The sequence below is a fragment of the Sphaeramia orbicularis genome, chromosome 10 (assembly GCF_902148855.1).
Source record: "Sphaeramia orbicularis chromosome 10, fSphaOr1.1, whole genome shotgun sequence".
NCBI lineage: Eukaryota > Metazoa > Chordata > Actinopteri > Kurtiformes > Apogonidae > Sphaeramia > Sphaeramia orbicularis.
In genome coordinates this window covers 39540191-39559834 of record NC_043966.1, presented here as the reverse complement: position 1 = coordinate 39559834, position 19644 = coordinate 39540191, and positions in this window count along the sequence as shown.

Genomic DNA, 19644 nt, shown 5'->3' with positions numbered 1-19644 from the left:
CTCCTGGAATGCAGAATTGTGACGTTTCACTAATGTAAAGGTTGGGTAAACTTGACTTAGCCGTTCAGACTGAAGTCGCATTGCAAAATATCAGATACGTATCAGATCTAGGACCACATATGAAAGTGGCCTGAGTCGGTTCAAACTGTCTTTAACCCTATAGTGCCAAACGTATCATATTTGATACAAGAGTTTTGAAGCCCTCTACATGATCAGTGACATTTTTTTTTCATGAAAAACCTGATGTATACAATTAGCTACATGCAATACACAGATAATCCACCAGGGGGGAGGAATTCATTCACCAGAGGCCTTTCCAGTGACACTACAAGACTGTCATTAATGAGGAAGGAGGAAGAACTTTGCTAAATTTGAAAAGAAATTACCAATTTGTTAGACATGTTTGTGTTATATTATGTTTTTGTTTGTTAAAAAAATTATAATATTTGAGCATTGAGACCCAATGTATCAAATATGATACACAATTGAAACTCATACATGGAAATTGCTATTTGAAAATATCTTTTTTTGGTTGTTCAGAAGGACCAATAAAGGTTCCAGTTTCAAAGAACTGGAATTTTCTGTCAATGATTTAATGGTTCAGGCTTTACAGGGTCGAAAGATCGGCTATAGGTCACATATAGGCAAAAAAATCAGTTTTGGGCCACATTTACCTGCAGTCTGAACACAGCCTAAGGGTGGCAAGTGATACATTCACTTTGATTTAGCCAGTCTTTCCCAATGTTTTTGTCTCACATGTTCAATGTAAGGGCGACACGGTGGTGCAGTAAGAGCAAGAAGGTCCTGGGTTTGATTCCAACACCAGTCCATGGGGGTGGGACCTTTCTGTGTGGAGTTTGCATGTTCTCCCTGTGTCTGCGTGGGTTCTCTCTGGGTACTCTGGCTCCTCCCACTATCCAAACACATGCACTGATAGGCTAATCGGTTAATCTAAATTACCCACAGGTGTGAATGTGACAGTAATTGTTTGTCTCTATATGTTCAGCCCTGCGATGAACTGGTGGCATGTCCAGGGTGTACCCCGCCTTTGCCCGTAAGTTGCTGGGATAGGCTCCAAGCGACCCCCGTGACCCTAGTGAGGATAAAGCGGGTTCAGAAAATGAATGAATGAATGTTCAGTGTATTGTCAAGTGTGACTGTGTCAGCTCAGTTAAAGCCTTCGGACACTGCTACCAGTCATCTGATGGCATTAGGCACTTTTTCTACAAGACCATATTGAGCTCTGTTTTGAAGTGTCCACCACTGTTCACACTTCAAATTCACACACTTTTCAGTAAATACTCCTGAAGTCTACTTTGCTTATTTCTTTTGGCACAGAAAAGGTACTTTTTTTTTTTTCATTCTAAAGTTCATTCAATCTGTATTTCAAGAGTGTGCACATAGCCTGGCTGGGTTAATCACACCAGCTGTCGATGAGATATTTCCCATGATCCAATGTGACATTGAGGTGTGATTATATTTAGCACAAAGAACACAACAGACCTTAAGCTGTAACCCAGCTCCTCTTATTTAGTTTTGTACCTTTCAGAGACATTGATGTGAGGATGTTTTGATGAATTTTGAACTCTTACGGTGAGGCTTCAGAAATTGTTTTTAATTGTGACAGACAGAAAACAGGAAGTAGAGGCTCACAAATCGGAGAAAAGCGAATGGGACAGCGCGTCGATATTCATCTCCCTTTGACCGAGAAAGGACAGAACAGACGCCGTGATACAGAGAACATGCAGGGGAGAGGAAACAGAGACTGAATCCTTCCCTCTGCTGCATTATGATGCTAATTAACAGCAGATAAGCGGCCTGATGGAACCCGTTGTGTCTGATTACGCATGGTAATAGTCTTCATTCCTGTGGTGTTCAAAATGATAATACTAATAAAAAAATAGCCCAACTAATTTATATTTTTGCGCACATTTTTACATTTTCTGTGACTGGAAAATTGATTTATCATTTCGGAAAAAGACGTGAAAATGTAAAGGGATTGCCTCCCGCCCACAAAGCATTTGACTGTGGAGAATGGGGATGAATAGGAGGCAAGAAGAGCCACTGTCAGGGACTTTCCCTACAAAGCAACTGACAGGAAACAAAAGACAAAAGACCTAAGGCTTTGGACTTGAAGGCTACTGTACAACTACACAATCGTATTGTGTTTCAAAGCCTGATTCGCTGTATTCTGTGCCATTGAACTCACTGAAAGAATGCTTTATTGTGTGTCACTGAGGCCACTGAAAGAAAGTTACAGACTGACATCATTCACTAGCTAATCTGAATTCCTTCTGATGTATATCAAATAACTGAAAGATTTACTGAAGAGACCGCCAGTGATTTTTGTCCAAATATTCATGGATCCCAGAAGATCCATGACATGATGAAGAGGCTGTGCAGATACACTTTTTTTTTGCAAAGAAAGGGTTACATTTCCTAAAAGACTGCTGCAAATGACCACACACAGTTAGTATGGTATTATTGGTGGTATTCTTACTGGTATCATTAAAGGTGTGGGAGACTTTCGTGACCAATTTTTTATCAAATCTGTAAAACCTCAGTCATATCCTAAGTATCACGAATCTGTAAGTCTTTCTGGGATTCCTCACCTGAATCTCTTGCATTACGGTGAACAATTTTGAAGTGTCATCCATGTTGAGCCGCATTATGTAATAAATTCCCATTATGTAATAAAAGTTCAAAATGTAATAAGAATGTCACGTCATCTTGTAGTAAAGCCATATTATGTAATAAACTGACGCATTTCGTAATAAACTATGTCAACGCATTATATAGTAAAGTTTTTCACATTGTAAGCTATTACAATTTGAGAAATTTATCACAAAAAATGCACTTGACACATTTTTATTTAAAAAAAAAAATGTAATAATATGGTTCATTATGTAATAACAATCCAAATTAATATAATTTCAGAGCAATTTAGAAGAAATTAGTCACAGGAGCTACAGGTAATGTAATCAGAACTTTAACCACACAGTTTAAAGATTAATTTAGCACATTGTTATTATATTGCCGTGTCAGTTGTGTCTGATACAGTATCTTATGATCTTGGAAAAATGTTTCTTGACACCCTCAGATTGAACAGCAAACATTTATTGTGTGTTTTATCAATTTATGTCACAGAGATAAGCTCCAGTCCATATGTGAATGGTCTTCCCCGTCTCTCTGCGCCTTCCTCAAATGCGTTAAGTTCGTTTTGTAATAAATTTCTCATATTGTAATAACTTACTACATAATGCAAAAAAATTTACTACATAATGCATTGAGGTAGTTTATTACAAAATGCGTCAGTTTATTACAAAATGCGTCAGTTTATTACAAAATGCGTCAGTTTATTACAAAATGCGTCAGTTTATTACAAAATGCGTCAGTTTATTACAAAATGCCTCAGTTTATTACGAAATGCGTCAGTTTATTACAAAATGTGTCAGTTTATTACAAAATGCCTCAGTTTATTACGAAATGCGTCAGTTTATTACAAAATGCGGCAGTTTATTACAAAATGTGTCAGTTTATTACAAAATGCATCAGTTTATTACAAGATGACGTGACATTCTTATTACATTTTGAACTTTTATTACATAATGGGAATTTATTACATAATGCGGCTCAACAATCCTCCGTTAACAAAACCCATGTATTTACGCTGCAGGCGGCTGGGAGGTTTGCACAGTGCGAGCCTCCGTTTCCCACAATGCATGTTGCAACAAAAATTCCGGAGATGCCCAAGTTATCTCCCGGTCTGAATGTAAACACATGGGTTTTGTTTACGATGGATGGCACTTTGAAATTGTTCACCGTAATGCAATAGATTCAGGTGAGTAATCGCAGAAAGACTTACAGATTCATGATACTGAGGCAGTGGTGTGCACAGGTAGACACTAGGTGGTGCTCCAGCCCCTGCCCCTTGCCCTGTGGACCAAGCACGTGCCCTTTTGAAAGTTTTTTTTTTTTTTTAAGAGTGTTTGTGGCCCATGCCAGCATAATCATCTATAAATACTGGACGATTGAAAGCATGTAATAATGCCCCAATTATTCCCCCCGCCCCCTCTTCTGCACACAGCACAGCGGGTCTCCACACACACACCACCTCCCCTGCCCCAACAGCCGGGTAACACACAGAAATGAATCGAGTCGAGTGTTTGTTTGCTCCTTAAACCTCAGTTGCCAAACAATAACTTGCATTTAAACTCTGTTGTGAAGCGGCCTGTCTCATACAGCGCCACACAGCTGATCATAAATTAGCCGACTGCCCACAATAAGCTAGCTTAACAAACTAGATGCTAGCCCAAATCTATATGACGTGATGTGATGAGCACCACTAATGTCGGTAGTTTGTCATCACAGCATGTGAATCTATCAGTATATTTGAGCTGAATATTTAGCATCGTGTAGGTTTACATTAGGCTACATAATTAACACTTGCAGTAATTTTATTTAAGTGACTAACAGACAATTCCTAATTGCCTGTAAAAAAAGGAAAGAAGAAAGAAAAGTTGTTGTCATGTAACAAAGGAATCCTATTCATACTGTTGGTCTCTTTTAATATTGTTAAAATTGTAATGATTTTTCATAAGAAATTTCAGTTTTTTCAGGGTATTCACATCTTTTATGTTTGGATAGTTTATAAAAGTAAATATTTTAATAATTTCGTGGGGTTTTTTTTACACTAAAACAAAGACAAAAATTTGGAGTTGACATTATTTATACGTTATGTTATTATTTTACTGGTTTGACCCACTGGAGATCAAATCGGGCTGAATGTGGAACCTGAAAGAAAATGAGTTTGAGAGGTTTAGGGCCTTTTAACTCAGATTTTAAAGTTGAACTGTTCCATGTTAAAAGCTGTCCACATTTTATTTTTATAACAAAGAGTGGTTTTGGAATATTAAATCAGGCATGAAGCTATACAGTAGGATACAGTCAGCTAATGAGGATTTTCATTCATCACAAACACAGATATTGACTCATAACACTCCTCAAAAGTGCATTATCTGTACCAGATACTTGTTTCAGCTGAGTGTCTGGCTCATCCCTATTTATAAGCTAATTATACTATTTTGTACCAACCATAAGTTATTTCTATGTTGGTACAAAATGGTTCTGCTGCACTCTTCACTCCTCAATTCAAAATGAGACGTTGTACGCTTCTTTTGTCCTGAAGGGAGAAAAAAACACAATTGTCTTGTTTTGCAACCAATACACTCATCTATCGTAGCTGCCTAACTTGCTAAAAACCTTCAATGTGTGTTTATTCCAGAGAAATAAAACAACAGTGATTGACTGATCACAAAGTGCCCTTATTTTTCAATGAGCACCTGCCCCCCAAAATGTCTGTGTACACCACTGTACTGAGGATATGACTGAGGTGTTACAGATTTGATGAAAAATTGGTCAACGAAAGTCTCCAGCAGCTTTAATAGGAGTGTGACAAGATCTCGTGCCATGAGATCTTGCGAGATTAACCCATAAGGACCCAGATGATTTTATGGCAGTTCCCAAATGAATTTATCTTTCTATTTAACCTTTCCTAAGTGATTTATCACCATTAATATAATTTCATCCACTGAATTTTGCAATTTTTCCAGTGAAAATCCTCTATTTTCCTAAGTTTGATTGACTGATCATGTAGGTGTCCATAATAGCTCAAAGTAAAGTCATAAGTTTTTGTATCAAAACAGAAAAAAACTGAAGAAAAAATGACTTTTTCAGTAAAATGTATCATTAACTGAACATAAAGCATCCACTGTCATTGATCCAACTCCATGGGTTTTACTGGTGAATCAATATTGTAGAAGATGACAGTGTTTCCATGTTCACTACGGAGCCTCTGAATATCTAAGTGGGTCATATCTGATGACCATGAAAAGATGACAAACTGCATTTTACACCAATTATTTACATGAATTGATAGGATTAGTGGATCAATAGTTTATGGTGGATGTTTGGGTCTTTATGGGTTAAATCTTGATGATATTTAAGTGCAAAGCTGTCTCGTGGGCACAGGGCAGAAGCCTATCAGACTGTGAGCTATCGAAACTTCTAGGTAGGCGGTAGGTGAGTGTTATGACCCGAAGGTGAAACATATTTAAAAAGGACACCAGAGTCAAAAGAGTATAATTCAAAAGAACATATTTTATTGTATTAGATTTCTTTTGTTTCGTTCTTTGCCATTTTACTTTTTTTCTCTGTTGAAACAAGCTGCTTTTAATTAACTCTTTCCCCGCCAGAGCATTTTCCAGTGAGTTGGTAGCCAGTGCCAGCCTTTTTGGTCATTTTCACTAATTTTTGGAGGCTCCCTGAAAATGTTGTGTTAGGAGGATGTGAACACTGAATACATCAAAAGAAAGAACAGAACTTCAACTTTTAAACACAAAAGAAGATTTTATCCTATCTTCATTTGTTTGTGAGATATAAACGTTTGAATATTGGTCATTTTCAGGAAAAAACTGAATTTTGAGCAAAAAACTGAGAAAATTGGATTTTTTTCAAAGATATTCATTTTCAAGATAAAACTGATTTCCTATTTACATTTTTGACTCTTTCTTATTTACCAACAGTAACACTGTATTCAAAATCACAAAATAAAATAATAATAACAACAATAATAGTAACAAACAGCTCTAAGATATCCCATCATTTCCACAGAATGTTAGAGGAATCCACACCAAACTTTAGACCAAACATCTTCTAAAGCACCAGGTTCCTTAGAAACTTTACACATTTACATACATCAGTTATAAGTCTAACACATATTAGTTTAGCTTTTTGATATAAACACTTCAATATTCCTCATTTTCAAGAAAAAGAAACAAATGCACTAAATACTGTAGATTTCTGGCCTTTCCTTGGCTGCACCACGTCCTCCTGTTGGACCACCTGCTGTGTTTGATCTGGAAATAATTATATGGACATCTAGTTATTTATCTATGTATGAATATATGTATTTATTTATTTCATACAAAAGCCAAAAAAACAGTGTCTTCCTGTGTCCTCGCTGACATTATACAGCTGAATCTGTTCTGTGTCCTCAGTCTGAATCTGAACTCACTCTAACAGATGAACACTAGCTGTCCTTTGTCTTCTTGTCCCACATCTGTGTGTCTGTCTTCTCCTTGTATGTCCACTATAAATGTCTCCTTTCTCTTTCTACTGTCTGTCATTGTCTCCGTGTCACTCCGTGCCCCCCCATCTCTTTGTCGGACCCTCGCCGCTCTGTTTTCCCATGTTCTGTGTCCGTGTCCCTCACCTTCTGTTTCTCCGTTACTGTCTCTAAAGCTTCTTCTGTAGCGCCATTATATACTGAATTGTCAGACTCAGTCTCCATAATCATCTTTAAGGCTTTTGAAACTGCATGCAGTTCCTGCAGAGTCGGCATTTCTTCATTCAGAGTGACTGGCGCTGTATGCGTTGCCATGGGATATTGGTGATTCCAGTGCAAAAACGTTAAACCCGGTCCTTCATTTTTCTGGAAAAGCTGCTTAATTGTTTGTTTAAAGGAAAGTAATTCACACAATCTGCAACAGCTTCAACTACAGTATAACAGTGAAAACACGGATTGACGGAATATCTCGTCAATGGCGGGGAAAGAGTTAAGCAGAACCAAACCCTTTAGAACCCTGTGCCTGAAGTAACAAAAGAGAAGACCAGAGTAGACTGGCAAAATAAACATAAGGACGGTGCACTGGACAGGCCAACCCTATACAGGACTGTAGAAGCTGCCAGCACACCGCTATCCTATAAAAAAAACAAACAAAAAACCCCACAAAATAAGTCCTAACGAAAAGAAAAGCAAAAACAGGACGTCCGGATCCACCTGGCCAAACAAAAAGAAAAGCTAACAAAAGGCTAACAAAAAGCTAAGCAGGCATGAGGCGACCTGCGTGGAGTGGGACTGAGTAGGGAGAAAGAGAGAGCTCCCCTACTGGTGCTCACCTAAATGGCGCAAGTGGTGCCAAAATAATTAAGTTTAAACATATAAAAATAGAAGAAATACCACAAAAGACAAAAACAGTTAACCTAGAAAAAACGCAGTCGACTAGGCAAAATATCTCCAACATTATCAATCAAAAATTGTCCAAACGAACAAAGTCAAAAGAAGAAAAAGACTACAAAAAATAGTGCACAGCACCTAACAGTGAGGTACATCGCTGTACTTACGGTACTTCATAAAGCCTAAAGGATGAACTGAAAAGACTTATTTTCTAATTTGGCCCAAACATTTTGTTGGACTCTGGGAACTGATTCCATTTTTGTTGAAAGGATGAAGGGTGAAGCTACGTGGGATATCAGATTTCTGGAACATCTCTTAGTGGTATGTACATCTGTGAAATATAGGAGGTAAGCAGTAATTATTTAAGGGCATAATCACGCACCAAAATTACATGATAGAAAAGCATTGTGCAACATAATTAATTTCAATTCATCTGCATCTGCCGCTACTTTGAAACAGAAATGAGTCCTCCCTTATCCTTTGTTCATTGAGTTGGAGTAATATGAATCATATGGTCTGAACAGTGTCCGTGGGTGTGATTAAACTGAGATGTAGAATAAAAGTGCTTTACCTCAGATGACTGCAATCAGGAATAAACAAAGGACAGAGATGTGCAAACACATAAGGAGGTCCTTCAGTGTGAATAACCATATGTGCATTCACCCGCCAACATCATCCAATAATGGTTTTAGAGCAAAGATGGTCCTTCATCTGTCACTCTGTACTGAAAAAAAAGCAGCATAAATTAGTGTTTGTCGATAATACTCAGAGCTCAGTTCACAGGTGTACTTCTCTGAGTCGCACAAATCAAGAAAATGATCATAATACTGTTCTACTGTACTCTTTATACATACCGTCACATTCTGTCTAGAAAGAGTCTGACGAGAACAGATTGACAAAGGGACACGTATTCCCTCCAGCACAGAAAAAAGAATAATTTCAAAGAGTGGAGGAAACATTTCCATAGCTGTCACAGCCCATCACCAAGCATCACAGTCAAAAATGATGAGAATATGAAATTGAAGATGTCAGGGAAGCAGTCAGTCAGCCAAGAGTTAGCCTACAGGACATGAACACAAAAGGCAATGGGCAATCGATGGCCTGCCTTTACCAGTGAAGTGTGCGAGTTCTGCATAGAAATCAGGGCGCATATGGGTGCTTCTATGAAACTGGGGCTAAAAATTCAGACCAGATGTAGACTAATGTTATGACGCAAGTTTGGAATCACTTTGGGTCTATTTTGACATGAATATTTACTGAGATAAAGGAGAAACTATTTTTTTAGATAAAACACGTTTTTATATTATTTTACATTATATTTAAAACAAAAATCTGCATGTAACACATTCAAAAAGACACAAAAATTATACTAAAAATACTATTTATTTTTATTTATTTATTTTTTTTTAAATATCTCTTTATTCTCTCACAAGTACATTTTGGGAATTGAACTAATAATGCAAGGCAGAGTGTTTGACAAAAATGACCGCTGTTGCAAAATCCTTGGCGATTTATATGAATTTAAATGGGCAGGTTCTGCATGTAACACAGGTGGACATGATGGGCAGTGGTGGCACCAGGATTTTAAAAGTGGGGGGGCAACTGGAGGGCAAAGAAAGTATTGGGGGGGCGGACAAAAAATTTTTGCGCATAGTGGCTGATTTACTTATATATATATATATATATATATATATATATATATATATATATATATATATATATATATATATATATACATACATACATACATACATACATACATACATACATACATACATATATATATATATATATATATATATATATATATATATATACGAGGGCTGTTCAATAAGTTCATGGCCTCACCCAGAAATACTGGTTGTTATAATACAGGATGTTACATTCTTTCGTGATGGGATAGTGATGCTTGAACATTGATGGACCAAGTGCATTGCTGTAAATGGAGATTATGTTGAAAAATAAAATATAAATTATCAGTCTGTGTTGTTCTGTTCTGGGTGAGGCCATGAACTTATTGAACGGCCCTCATATGTATATATATATATATATATAATTTTAGGTAAAGTCAGGTAATACTTATTGTATTCAAGGTATTTGTTAAAAACTACTGCATGAACAACTCAGACTTTCTGTTCTGATTATTTAATAGGTAGAATCTACTTTCACATATTTCTCTAAACACATCAGAAAAACATGCAGCAAACAAACAGCAATGCCAATGTATGCAAGTTAATAAATGTTGAAAACAAAATAAAACTAATAGCCTAACCAACTAATCAAACAAAACGTATGTATACAATGGCTTCCACTACATGCACATGTATAGAATCACTGACAACATCTGTAGGCTTAGGTACACTAACTTGTATGTACGCTTTGTATGTATGTATGTATATACGCTTTCATTGACGGATTTTTCATATTTCTTCGTTGCCCAAATTTTCCCAAAGATTTGTCCAAATCTGGGTGGGGGCGCAACTGGGTGGGCAAAGGTTGTACTGGGGGGGCATTTGCCCCCCCTTGGTGCCGCCACTGACAATAGGTTACTTACAAAACCTGGAATGGGACTGCCATCAGAACTACCATCAGAACAACAGGAAGTATTCCAGCTTAATTAGAATTCATTTGAAAAAAACTAGTCGGATGTTTCATCGGTCAAACCTAAATCAAATGTAACTGTATTCATTAGAATGGAGAATGTGTTTGCGAGTTAGAGACAAAAGCTGGACTAATTATTACTGACAAAACTCACTGGTGTACTGAAATTAGGAAGACACAATACATATAAGTTATTACAAAATGTGTTCAGGAATTTTATTACAAAATGCGGTGTTATGACATAATGAGTTGAAAAATTATTACATTATTACATATTGCACCATTATTACATGATGTGGCACTACAGGGTACTAGTGATGCATGGATGGGACTCTAAGATCTGAATGGATATGCAAGGATAAATCATTAACCCAGAACAAGTTCTTTTCCCTGATGTAAAGACCCAGTCACACAGACAGTCTAGAGGCAATTGATATGCTAGATTGATGACAAAATAAGTTACAATATGTGTGAGGGGCGGGGTTTGTTGTGCCTGGCACCACTTGTTTGTTTGTTTTTGTTAACACTTTAGTAGCAAAACTATTAGTTCAATTCAGACCATATTGGGTTTATAGATTGCCAGTGACCCAGAATAGACATCATTATATTTTGGGAAAGGTAGGTCAAAATGGTTTTATGATTTTTATAAAGTCTTTCCATTCACTTATAATGGCAGAAATATGTGTGAGGGGTGGGGTTTGTTGTGCCTGGCACCACTTGTTTATTCATTATTCTTCATTCATTCATCCATATAAGGTCCACAGGTGATGTTGCCTCTGCTGGCTAGTGCTGTCAACAATTTGAAGGGGCTTTCCATTTGGGGGTATGTTCTGTAGCTAGGGCATGTAATTTGCTCTTGTGCCCTCTACGCTAATATTAAAATAAATATTGTCATAGGACTGTTGAAGTTGATTTATTCGTACATATTCACTGTCAATAGTGTATGTGGAACATATGCTCTAATATGGGAGAGCCAAGAATATGCACATGCTTGCAGACATTATTAATCTTCAATTTATTTTTCCACACACATAGGATATCTTGTCAGCCATACTTTAGCTAGTAAAAGAAAAAAAAAAAAAAGCGTTACTAAATAAAAATGTGATGTAACCATATGAAACATTCTCTCATCCAGTCAGCCTTGACAATGACCACCTCCAGCAAAAGTGCCTGTCAGTGGAGACCTATCTTTATTATCAATTCAATTTGAGACAAACCAAAAAGGACAACACAGAAAAGATTAGAGTGAAGACATGAGAGAGGAGATAAAAAAAAAAGAGACAAGAAAGGCCTGAAAATGATGAGTACAGTGCTGCAAGGGGGGAAAAAAAGCCAATGATGAAAGAGAGAGTGGAGGAAAAATGAAGAAGAGGAGGGAGAAGATGGCAAACAAGAATCTCATTAATGAAAGAGGAAACATGAGAAAGGAGGGACTGAGGCGAGATAGATGGCAAGATCAGCAGTGGATCAAGAAGCAAAGCATCACGGCTTAATGATGCCTTCATGGAATTTGGAAACACCCGTTTACTGATATCATACAGCAAAAGACTGAAAAAGAATTCTAAGACAAATTATTGTTAAAGTCAGTTTTCTGTAAACAAATACTGATTTTTCACTACTTCTGCTTTCACAGCCAAGGAAATGAGATTATAGTTGCACAGGTGATGGGATGCCAAATCTCATGCTTATTTGTGATAGAAAGTCTGAAGTAGTTTGGAAGCATAGCTGACAACTTGTGCATATTTATTTGTGTCAAATATGAGGAAAGAAGCAAAAAGCAAAAAAAAAAAAAAAAAATTGTGAAGCTAGCTGATCTGGAAGCAGCACCAATAGTTGTTTTTTTTTAACCTTTATTTCAAAGATTACACTTAACAAAACAACAAGGCCACAAGAACTTACAACAATCTTAACATACAAACAAATACAAAAGGATTCTTAGACATTAGTTCTCTGTAAAAAAAGTTTTTCCTGTAGTAGAGTCTGTGCTTAATACTGCATATGTACTGTTCAAATTCAGCCAGGAGGCTACTGTGTGTGTATTGTTGATGCTGATAGATAGATAGATAGATAGATAGATAGATAGATAGATAGATAGATAGATAGATAGATAGATAGATAGATAGATAGATAGATAGATAGATAGATAGATACTAGGCCTGTAACGGTACACGAATTGAACCAAACCGTTTTGGTACACACCTGTTCGGTTCGGTTCGGTGCACAGCTGTACTGAAACGGCACAGTATGTTGAGAAAAAGAAAAAGGAACGAAAGACGTTGTTTGATGCGGAACTTTAAATCTGCACAAGTTCCACACGGACATATTGAAGGACGCGCACATTGACCCGAAATACAAAATAGCCGCTGATATAAGGTAAAAAAAAACAACAAAAAAAACAAATATGATGTGAACCTGGAAGGAAGAGACTGAAGACCCTCCACCATCATTACAGTCTTGTTTGGGATCAGTTCAGGTCCCGGTGAAAGAGAACAACGGGGAAAGAGACGTTAATAAGACGGACATTGTTTGCTCCCTATGAACTACGGTAGTTCTAAAACACTTACACTAGCTCTGTCTGTCTCTCACGCATGCTGTATAACAGAGGAATAGAACCCAGGAGTTGGACATTGAAAGAACATAAAGTTTCACTTTCGTTTCACACCAGCGTTAGTTATGTTAGTTATGGACACCCCCATCCCCCCGGCTCCGACCAAAAAAAAAAAAAAACATCCCCCCGACAAATCGCACCCTGCACACGTACACAAAGTGTCCAAAACAGTTGGTTCTCTGTTCTAAAATAAATAATTTGGTTAATTTTTTGTTGTCAAAGTTGCTCATCAGTTTGTTTAAACAGAATACCAGTTTGTCCTCTTGTTAATGTTGCACTTCATTTGGAATTTTTTTGGTATTTTTATGCAGAATGTGAAATGACAGAACTGTGATTTGATTTTTGTTGTTTGTTCAAAATTACCTTTCAGGGAAAAGTGCAATACTAATGTTTAAAATACATTTAGTAATATTAATAATTCATTTTATTTTCTATTTGATTTATAGCAGCAGAAGTATATTCCGTTTTTCTATATTCTATTGCGTCCAAAAATTGGGGGAAACATTTTAAAAAATTCATAAATGTATTAAAGACATTTTGAGGGGTTTTCTTTCTTCCCGTACTGAACCGAAAAAACTGAACTGTGGCTTTCAAAACCGAAAACATTCTGAACCGAAAATTTTGTGTACCATTACAGGCCTAATATATATGTGTGTGTGTGTGTGTGTGTGTATATATATATATATATATATATATATATATATATATATATATATGTTAAATACCTTAACACAGACATGTACAAGCTGATTGTGTATTCTAAAAACTTACAATGAATTACACACATAAGTTTAAAAAAAAAAAAAAAAAGTTAAAATAGACCTTGCACAGAGACAGTAATAAAGTAGTGACAGTAATGTTGGCAGCTCCAATTATTAATGTACCCATTTTTTTTAGATGCGTTTTGAACTCATTATAAGATATCAGGTGATAAAATGAATTAACTTTTTCAGTCAAAAGATGAAAAAAATGAACCTACAGACTGTAGTGTCACTTGTGAAAATGTATGCATATTAGAACAAATAAAGCACTAAAACAACTTATAAAGTTTACCAGATATAGAGACGTATTTAAACAAAACAAAAAGAAGTTCCAGTCTTTTAGATTTGCGAGGTGCACCCATCCCTGATGGTGCTCACATGCTTAACCATGCAAGGGAATGTTTTTGAGGTGCACATGAATACACCTGTTAAATGGCATAAAAACAACGTAGAGATTCTCAGCATAGCTTTTTATTCCTGTGTTTTTGTTGCCAGTGCAGTGGATCGACTCATTCACCAAATGAACATCTACTCACATTTGGCAAGTGGTGGGTGTTAGTGTTAGCATTGTTTGTCATTTCGCTGCTAACTGGTGATCCATTAGCAACGCCAACCCTCTTATCAGAAAAAAACAGCCTTAAAGGTCCAGATTTAGGAGGATTTAAGAGGATCTAATTGTAGGGATGGAAATCACATGAAAATAAGATTTCATTGTGTTCTTATAGGCTCAGAATGCGCCTGCAGTGGGAGTGGGCTGTCATTGAGTCCACGTTGTGCTCCAGTGTTCCTACAGAAGCTCAGAGCAGATGTTCGCTTCTCTTTTCCATTGTGTAAAATTTCCGTATGCATTGTTAAGCCTGCTGTGTTCAAGTATGGAAAGCTTAACCTGAACCGGTACTTGTCATTAAAAATCACACACTAAATTAAATGTACTGATCTTGACTTTTCCCTTGTTTTTTCAACCTGAGACATTCAGAATATTCAAACAAAAACAGAGTAAAAAGCAACACAGTGGATGAACAAGGGTCTCATTATGTTCATTCATCTGATGTGCCGCAATCATGTCTACAGGAAATAATTATGATTATTTTCCAAGCAACTTCTGTCAAAATTGTGGTGTAAAATTGCACAAACAAACATGGAAAGGTTTGGTGGCTCCTGTAAACTGGGTCCATCACATCAACACCTGCAGTATCTGACTTTGAAAAATGACTAGAATTTAATCTAAATACCATTAGAATCATGATGATGAAAACAGATGCTTTAAGCAATTTTTTTTTTTTTTAATTCAAATTTTTATTTAGAATAGTCTCTTAAGATATTATACAGGACATCAATCCTACAAACTACACAGTTCTCTCTCTCTTTTTTTTTTTTGCAACGAAAATAGGGTATCATTAATGTTCTCTGAAAGGAATAAAAAGAAAGAGAAAAAAAAAAAAGTAAAATAAGTAAGGAAAAAATGGATAAGGGTCAAAACATGGTATTCGACATTTTTGACCCCTGGTAGTTTAGGCTAAAACTCCAACTAAAATTTCTCTTTGGAATTTCATTTAATGTGTACCTGTGCAATTCATATTACAAGGTATAAGTCTTAAGAAGTAATTAAAGCATAAATAGACCAGGTTTTTGTACTTTCTTTGGCAGCGTGGGCTGTTGAGTGTAAAAAGTCTTTATCTCTGACAGGACGCTTTTGGCCACTGTTTAAAAATCTGACAACAGAGGTAAAAAAAAAAAAAAAAGAAAGAAAAAAAGACACCCGTTTGTATCAGACACAGTCACTGCAGCTTTCCCCTCTCCAGGCTATAACAACCAACTATTCTATTAAAACAGACATACAACTGACTGAGGTGAACGGAGTTATGTTTGGAAAAAACTGTTACACCAATCACCATACTAGTTTGACATACTTTGAATCAAATACTGCAAATCAGAACAAAAAATCTCACCTGTACCAAGTACTCACCTGTAATGTGGAGTGTGTCCATGCATCGGCATCCAGATGACAGTGGAGCTGGACAAACTGGACCAGTGAACTTCGCTGAATGGGGTAGACATAATGAAACAACTAATAGAGTTTTTTTTTCTTTTTCCTCATTCCTTTATTCAAAAACGTGATCACATAATTAATTATTCAATTATGATGCTTTTTATATTTAAATGCATTTCTTTACTATTATTAATTCCAAAAGGTTCAGACATATCAGAGGACATACACCCCCATTTGTTTACTTGTTCCATTCCATTAAATTCCGGCATCTTCTGGCGTAAACCTGTAACACTGATGTGGGCCAAGTCCATGTACCTGTCCTGAGATGGAACCAAATCCCGCTCTTACACAGTTTCGGCGCTTTCGGCTTAGTTCCGTGAAACAGCATTTCAGCGGACTGACAGGAATGTCACATTTCCATTGAGTTACTTCCAAGGGATAAAGCGATTTGGGGACGTGGCCACGATTGTCATTATTGATCATCAGTGATCACAGATCACAGATCACTGATGGGGGTAACCCGTGGGACCCATGGGTGGGGCTGGGGTGGGTTAAGAAAATGTCACTTTATTTGGGGTCAGGTTGGAGCGGCTCAAACAGATACATCAGATCCAATGAGCTAATGATGATGATGATGATGGAGGGGGTGACAGCTGACTGCCCCCCCGTTTGCAGACCGCCCCCACCCCAGTCCGACAAAGGAAAATATAATACTTTTCTATAGCCTTTGTGCTTTTCATCTTAATAGAACATTTCATTTGAACAGTCAGCAGAGCCTTTAAAAATCATGTGTAAAAGTAAAATGAGGCGCAGTGGCCACAGATGTGCATCTGAACACTTTAGATATTGAACTAACATGGGCTTTAAAGCTTTACTGTGATTGCCCAGATGGCAAAGAGATACTGGGACAGATCTGGAACAGAATCGTACCCCGACTTGGCCCGAAACTGTTTGGCAGATCCATCCCAGCGTCCAAATGCACATCGGGCCAAAACAGGTACTGCTCCGCGAAATGGATCTTCTACAGAAATGGTCCAGCTCTGGCCCAGTTCCGTTCAATCACATCTAGAATATACACAAGAATCATGTTGGCCCAGATTTGTATTACAACTCTGGTCCAGATCAGCATTACAACTTTGAAAATCAGTCTTGGTTGTGTGACGGGAGACTGTTCTGGGCCGAATCCGTAAGCCAGCACAACTCCGGAACTGCTAAAGAGAGCTGAAAGACGGATCAGATGCAGATTTGGTCCAAAGTCAGAAAACGGATGTGAGCTATAAACGGATGTAAAGGCTTTAATGCGGATCCGGCCCAAAGGTAATTGCTATCTGGGATATTATTGGGCTTATTAGTATTAGTACTTATTAGTGGACTTAAGACCCCTTTCAGTCACTTACAACCAGAAATAAACTGTTGGGGACATAAACATGGAGAAAAGTAGCGGTCTTTTCCATGGACATTTTCATTTTAAATGTCTTCAGATGGTGGGGTTGAGAAGGACAAAGTGTTTTATAAGCACTGCAATGTGGAATTATTTTTTATCACCGGAGTACTTCGAGTCTGAAATATCATTTAAAGGCAATACATGCTGTTGATGCCGACAACCCACCCCCCATAACTATGTGATTAATCGTGATTAATCACAGAAATCCATGCGATTAATCAGGATTAAAAAAATTTAATCGCTGCCCAGCACTAATATATATACAGGGTGTCCCATAAGTCTCCATACATAGGAAAAATAAACGTTTCTTGACATAAACCATTTTTATTTATACAATATGCTCTATATGACTGCCATTTTGTCGGGAACACATTTCAATGCGTGTCCTCCACTGCTGAAGAACTATAAAGAAGAAATATAAAGAAATATATGTTAGAACCATATGTATTATGTCTCCTATGTATGGAGACTTATGGGACACCCTGTATATATAAATACACACATACACATATGCACCTATATTCATTTACATAAACATACATACATACACACATATATGTACATGCCTAGGGAGGAGAAAAAACACACACAAAAAAAAAAGACATTGTAGAAAATGTTTCTAAAGATGGAAGTAAAAATCTATTACAAAACTAACAGTTACATGCCACATAACTGAAGCTTACAGAGCAATAAAAGTAACTATAGTAACAAGAGTAGTCTGAGGCGATCAGGTGTGTCGTGTATAACTGCAGTAGTATCAATGTCTGTCAGGTCAAACATCATTAAGTCTAAGTGTAAGCCATTTACTGTACCACACATTTATGGAAAATATATGAGTATTGCTTAAAATTGACAGATTTGTGCAACTAAAAGCACAGACCCAGGCCATTAATTACAGTTAAATGGTTTCTGAGGGGAACACATGTTAGTATTCAGCATCAGTGACAACAGGCAAGTCTGCTGTTGAAAAGAAGAGACCAGAATCAGAGGGATATGAAAAGACAAGACAGAAGAGAGCAGTTAATTGAGGGCAGCAGCAAAGGAAAAAAAAACATTCACTGTGCAGTAATAGACAGAGAAAAGCGAGGATTTGGATACAAAGCACTAGAATCGAATGCATGACCCTACTCGAGTGTTGTATTCTAGCAGAATCTGTCATCTGATGTGGCTAATGAAATGTTTATGCCTAAGTAGTCACTGATACAGTATATGATCCTTCATGTCTGCAGGCTGTGCAAAGTTAAAGTAACCTTCAGTTTATCCTTGTGAGTTTGACAGCCAAGTAGGACTGAAGTTTCTTGTCTTTTTTGTTTAATTTAAGTCCAAACTCTACGTCTGCAGTCAGTCAAGTCATTGTTAGTCAAGCTCACCACCACACATTAGTAGTGCGTCATAAGCAAAGACTGAGAAGGATTATTATTATTATTATTATTATTATTATTATTATTATATGAGTGTGTATGCGGTTGTTACACAAATTATAGGTTAAGGATTAACACAAGAAATATTTTTATATTATTCAAATGCATCTTAACTCTACACTGTCTGTGTTAACAACATGTTAGCAGATCAGTAACAGCTGTTTCCATCCCACATAAAGTATGTGTCTTTATTGGAGGCGTTAAAGCACAGCCGGCATTTATCCCTGTTTTGGAAAGGCTGGAGATGTAGAAATGCTCCAGAGAGAAAACAAACTTGAAGCTGTGAGATCTGCCTTTGTATGTCGACGCACACCTGGTCCAAGTAGAACCACACCTGTGTAATAGGTATGAGTTAAAGTGTACCTGCACTAGCCATGCTTATGACTTTAACTGTACTTTGTGTATTACTTCTAAGCAAGAGATGCACAAATTATGTTAAAACAAATCACCATGAATGCACCACACTGGACCTTTTTCATTATGTAAATTAGGGGCGGGGAGCAGCCCTTGCCGGCCAGAACTGATGAACAATCGTTGATTCCTGGTGATCGAGTGCGAGTTAATGGTGGGTTTTAGAACTATTTACTGTTTTTTATATATATATATATATATATATATATATATATATATATATATATATATATATATATATATATATATGCCTGTGTCTGTGTATGTAGTGGTGTTTTTTTTGTTTGTTTTATTTTTGTTTTTTGGGTCTTCATGGGTTTATCACCATCTTGTGTTCATATTTGGACTTAATGTTGCTAGCCTAGCCTAGCGGTACATAACATACATAAGA